The sequence below is a fragment of the Manis javanica genome, chromosome X (assembly GCF_040802235.1).
Source record: "Manis javanica isolate MJ-LG chromosome X, MJ_LKY, whole genome shotgun sequence".
NCBI classification, from domain to species: Eukaryota; Metazoa; Chordata; class Mammalia; order Pholidota; family Manidae; genus Manis; species Manis javanica.
Window position 1 is genome coordinate 90044729 of NC_133174.1, and position 6208 is coordinate 90050936.

The following is a 6208-nucleotide window of genomic DNA, read 5'->3' on the forward strand; positions in this document are numbered from 1 at the left end:
ATGTTAACCCCTTATTAGATATATGATTTGCAAGTATCTTCTCCAGTTCAGTAGGTTGCCTTTCATTTTGTTGATAGTTTTCTTCACTGTGTAGAAGCTTTTAGGTTTGAGGTAGTTCCATTTTGTATGTTTTTGTTGCCCTTGTCTTTGGAATCAGATCAAAAAAAAAAAAATCACTAAAGTTGATGTTAAGGAGCTTACTATTGATGTTCTCTTCTAGGAGTTTTATGGTTTTGGGTTTTACATTTAAGTGTGATTAATTTTGAATTTATTTTTGTAGATGTTGTAAGATGATGATCCAGTTTCATTTTTTTCCTGTAGCTGTCTAGTTTTCCCATCTCCACTTATTAAAAAGATGGCCCTCTTCCATTGTATATTTTTGCCTCCTTTGTCATAATTAATTGATGGTGTATGTGTAAGTTCATTTCTGGACTCTCTATTGTGTTCTATTGATCTATATGTTTGTTTTTATGCTACTACTATATTGTTTTGATTACTATAGCTTTGTAGTATAGTTTGAAATCAGAAAGTGTTATACCTCAAGCTTTGTTCTTTCTCAAGATTGTCGTGGCTATTGGGGTCTTTAGTGACTATACAAATTTTAGGATTATTTGCTTAAGTTTTGTGAAAAATGCCATTGGTATTTTGGTAGGGATTGCACTGAATCTTTACATTTCTTTCAGTAGTATGGACATTTTAACAATATTAATTATTCCAATCCATGAGCACAGAACACTTTACCATTTATTTGTGTCTTGAATTTCTTTCATCAATGTCTTATAGTTTTTGGTATACAGACAGGTCTCTCTTCTACAGATATTTTTTTTTCTCTGAAATTGTGAATGGGATTGTGTTCTTGATTCTCTTTCTGGTAGTTTGTTGTTAGTGTATAGAAATGCAACCGATTTCTGTATATTGAATTTGTATCCTGCAACTTTATTGAATTCATTTGTTATTTTTAAGAGTTCTAAGAGATTATGTAGAGTCATTAGGGGTGTTTTTTATATCATTTCATCTATAGATAGTGATAGTTTTACCTCTTCCTTTCCAATTTAGATGCCTTTTATTTCTTTTTCTTATATAACTTCTGTGGCTAAGACCTATGAAACTATGTTTAGTTGAAGTGGCAAGTGAGGGCATCCTTATCCTCTTCCTGATCTTAACACTGAGTATTACATTAACTGTGAATTTGTTGCATATGAACTTTTTTACATTGAGACATGTTCTTTTTCTACCCACATTACCCTCAGTCAGTAGCTGTTAAATACATATAGACCTTATATGTATAGTTCTGGAGGTGTTTCCTGGGTGATAGATGCAAAAATATAGGCTCCAGATAATTGTGTAAGCTCCATTCTGGGAGGTGTCATCAAACTGTTGTGAGGTTGAGGGGGTGTGCAAGGATGGTGTCTCTTTGTTTACATTCCCTGGAGCACCTCTGTGGGCTCTAGATATGTTGGAAACCTGAAGCTTGTTCCTTAAATAACAGGATGCTTACTTACAGGATCCTGAAGCTCCAGATAAGTAAATATATATTTTTCACTGGCAGACTGGAATTGTGTTTCTGTCTGCTGACTAGAGCTGTTTGTCTGCTCAGAACTGTCTTCCTGAATGTTATAGTCCCTTGGAGTTCAGGAATACCAGCCTTCCTCTACACAAGGCCAGGTGAACAGGGAGTATCCCCCTGTGCAGTCTGTGCTCACCTGCTAGCTTTAGCAGAACATCTGGAGAGTGTATGGGGTGGGGCATACTTGCCAGTTTCAGAAAGGCAATGGGAAAGCACCTTGGCTGAAAAGTACCTGCTGGCTTCAGAGATGCTGTAGGAGAGTGCCATGTGTGCCACATGTGCACCCACCACAGGTTAGGGCAGGAGAATGATGTGACTGACTGTCTGTGTCAGCCCCAGCCAGGGAGTGGGTGATCTCTGTGACTGCCTACTCTCTGTGGCCTCAACAAGGCAGTGGGACAGTTCTGGAACTGCTTGCTCTTTAGTGTCCAAATGAGGCAGTGGGAGGGGTCGCATTCCAGCATATCCACCTGGGCAAGCAGGTATATGGAGTTTGTGTGTGCAAATGGTATCCTCTAGTGCTTCCATATTCAGAGAGAGCCCCAGCTTTCTCCTACCCCAAGACCAGCAAATGGATTTCTCACAGTCCAGGTGCTTTTCAAATTCATGCTTTTGCTCTGGTTCCTTCTGTGAGTGAGACTGGATTAAAACCCTTTGAAGGACTAATGTCAGTTTCCTATAGCACTTTGGGCATAAGCCCCATTGGTTTTCTAAGCCAAATATTTTTGGGAACTTGTCTCTCTGATGAAGATCCCAAAGGCTGGGGTGCTTGATGTGGGACACCAACCCCTCCCTCCTCTGGGAGAGACATTGCACTGGTGAGATCCCTCCCTATTGTGTGTTGTTATGCCAGGGGTGGGGATTTTTGCTGAGACTGTGTCTCTGCAATCCTACCTGTCTTGATATGGTATTTTTATCCTTTGTTGTAGAGAAATGGTTCATCTAGTTTTTTAATCTGTTTCAGAAGGCAATGATCCTATGTAGCTTTAGATTTGGTGTGTCCATGGCAGGAGGTGAGTTCAGGATTCCTACACCATCATCTTGGTCCCCTCCCTCTCTATGACATTTAAAATGGTGCTGTTTAACTTTCACAGAATGTAATCCACCTTTCTGGGGGAGGGTAATATTTTAAAATTTTTCTTACTCAATGATAAATGGAAACAAACACAATGATTCTTTAGTTTTTGATAGATTTTTTATCTTGCATTTTCAGATCTTTCACTTTAAAGTTGAATGTTGATTAGTGACACTCTTCAAAATTACCTGGCCTAAAAAACACATGACCAGAAGCAGAAAATTATTTCATGTACATAAATTTTTTATACAAATTTTATTTACTGATTTTTTTCTCTCTAACTATGCAATTAGTAATATACATCTTTACTTCTGGTGCAAAAAGTGTTCAAGCCCTCTAAGCTACCTTTATCATTTGATACCATTGTTTTCTTTGGTATTGACAGAAACAAAAACAGCTTCAAGGTAGGCTCTCAGCCACTATTATCATTGTAAATTAGGGTGTTCCCCTTAGACAGATATTACTTCTAGCATTTTCTGCTGAATAAAAAGAGCTTAGAAAATCCACTGCATAATAATACCAAATTTGAGTTTGAAGCATATCTGGTTTCCCATGTTTAGATATTCTGTAACCTTCATATATTAATAATATAGATTATAAAACAAGTTTTGGATTTCAATGATGGAATAGATTATGATCCAAGCAATGCAACTGCATTTTGAAAAATAAAAAAATATATTTATTAGAATATCATAAATAATTGAAACAATGAAAATAAGGAGCAGAATAACAAACATGGTTCTGCCTTTCTGTAAAGTCCTCATCAGACTCTGCCAAGCTTTTTCATTTCTACTTGTGCTCTTCCATGGGAAAGACACTTACACTTAACTTAGTACATATCCATTGCCCCCAAATAGTTCAAGGGCATATGTAACAATAATAACTTAAGGGAATTGACGTTATTGTAGTTTGAAAAAAATGCCTTGGTGGTGACCTAGTTACATTTTGCAGTATTATGAAATTATGAAAGGATTTGCACCTTTTGAGTAAGAGAGCAGTTATCTTGGTTAGCAAATGAGAGCCTGCATATCTTCAGCCATTGAGTACTGGCATCTGGTGAACAATGGCCTCCCCAACTTATGGTTCATCTGAACCTCTCTCAGACATTGGAAATCAGATATGTGAAAAGAAATAAAGCTACATACAGAATTTGAACATCAAATATTAAAAGAATGTGTCTTACTATTTGATTCTTTACAGAGATCACTGTGTCATATGTTATCATACTGAAGATAATTCATTGGCACTTATTCCTGAGGTTCTCAAAACTCACAGAATGTTCTACAGGAATCCTTTGTCACCATTCAGCGGCACTTCAGTCATTTTAGTGCAGTGGTTTTAAGAGCATGTACACTGTTTTCAGACTGTCTGCATTCCAGGCCTGACTCTACCAATTAGTAGCTGTGTGACCTTGTATAAGGTTCCTGAAAATGAAGTTAGTAAGAATATCTACTACACTTCAGGGGTGTTGTGATGATTGCCATGAAAAGAATTTAAGATATTGCCTGATATAGGTGAGGTTTTGTGTGTTTGTTTGTTTAAGTTGGCTATTATTACTAGGAAGACAATGAAAGGGCAGGAATAGAGGTACTCCTTTAACTTTCAATGGATGAAAAAGTCCAAGGAGAGGTGCCAAAAACTGACTAGACTACAGTATGCCTATAAATTATACCTTGGTGCATGTTAGGGTACAATGTGTATTTCTAACACATGTGCTAAAAGGAAAGAAATTGTGTAACTGAATGAAATGCCTTACAAACCTACTGTGTACGGTCAAGAAATATTGTATATGTGTATTTTTCTCTCTTGAAGAAAAAATACATACATTGCACAAACCCGAATTATTGATTGGCTTTAAAGGCCATTGAACAGATAGTTATCAGTAGTTTTTCTTCCAGTTTCAGATTTTAGATTCTACTTCCTCTTTCTCTTATGAACAGATTGAATGGAAAGAAAAAGAGTTGCTAAACCAGAATCCTAAATGTAATGACTATGGGAACATCCAGAGGGCTTTTGAAGAGAGCTGAAGAGAAAAAAGTCCTTTTGGACTCTTATTCAGATGAAAATTAAAAAGTAGAGGAGCTATTGAAAGAATGGATTATTTGTCAAAAAAGGGGAAAGCTAAAAATAAATGAAAAATGAGAGTGTTCCTGGCCTAAATATACATATGAGAGATTAAGAAAAGAATACTAATCAGAAGCCTCCTGGAAGGATTTTTTTCTGCCCAATCAAAAAAGGAAGGAAGGAAGGAAGGAAAAAGAGGAAAGGGAGGGAGGAAGGAAGGAAGAATAACTATGTGATTAACAGAATAAATGGGAATATTCAGCTTGGATCACTTTTTTTTTTCCAAAAGTAGCTGTGGATATCCCTGTGGGTATCATGTAATGCTCTGATGTACAGGGTTACAGTAGTAAAGAGAATGCATTTAGCTAGCATTGTGAAGTGAAATGCTAGAATAATGGTCATGAACATAGGAAATGCAAAAGACCAATTGCTACCTACATCAATCCTCAAGAATCTGTGAAGAATTGCCCTCTTCTGTATATTCCCTAGTGCTTTGTCCAGGCCAATTTTAAATAGCTCCAGCAATAAATTTCTGCCATTCTTCTGGGAAACTATTCCACTACCTAATTAAATCTCTGCATTGACAACTTTTCCTGACATTCTGACTAAATTTTGCTGTGTTCAATTTCAACCTGCTATTTCCATTTCTGGTATCAGCCCACGTAACTCCCCTGTTTCCTCAGTGTTTACAATCCTTAATGCCCCCCTTAAATTTCCGTAGCCTGTTTCAAGTGAATTTCCTCGTCAAAATGATCTTTTCAAGATCAGTGACCATACATGTTTTATTATAGACAGAAAAAAAAGCAAATTAGCTCTAAAAGCAAAGAAACGAGTTAGTGAGGACAGAGGCATGATACTAACAGGACCTAAAACCATTGAGGAAATTGAAGCTCAGGACAGAAACATATCATGGACTTGGTTCTCTCTTTCAGTGGCCAGAAGGTCACTAATAAAGCACTACATTTTTCACAGAAACAACCCCATTTTTGCCCTTCTCAGGTATTATTACTAAGTATACATACATGAACTGTGGCTTTCTACAGCTGGGAAGGGCAGGGGAGGCAACCTATTCTTATTTTTGGGAGGAGTAAAGGGGTCCTTTATTTCCATGTTAAACAGAATTGGCCCATGCTGCTGCCAAAAATATGGAATGCTTCACCAATTTGCATGTCATCCTTGCACAGGGGCCATGCTAATCTTCTCTGTATAGTTCCAATTTTAGTATATGTGCTGCCGAAGTGAGCATGGCAACCTATTCTTAAAAGAAAGGTGTGGAATTGCCCACTGCCTGAATGTCCTGCCTGTCTTCCTTCTACCTTTCAGGCTTTGATAGGGACCAAGCAAACACACCCTGCAAATTTTAAAAAGTTTTTAAAAAGCTGTTTTTAGTAATCACCTGGGCCTTGGACTTGCCAACACTAGAATGGAGAAATGGGAATCTAGAATTTCAGACATTATTTATAAATGTAGGAAAGATGTATTGATGTTGTTTTGTTTAGTTT

At 37.2% G+C, this 6208-nt stretch overlaps 1 non-coding gene across 1 annotated transcript; it reads right to left on the bottom strand.

Annotated features, from left to right (window-relative positions):
- Window positions 1-5845: 5845 nt before the first annotated feature.
- Window positions 5846-5952, bottom strand: LOC118971124 (U6 spliceosomal RNA). Its single transcript, XR_005059404.1, has one exon. It is a non-coding gene; the product is annotated as a U6 spliceosomal RNA (small nuclear RNA).
- Between the last annotated feature and the right edge of the window lie 256 nt (window positions 5953-6208).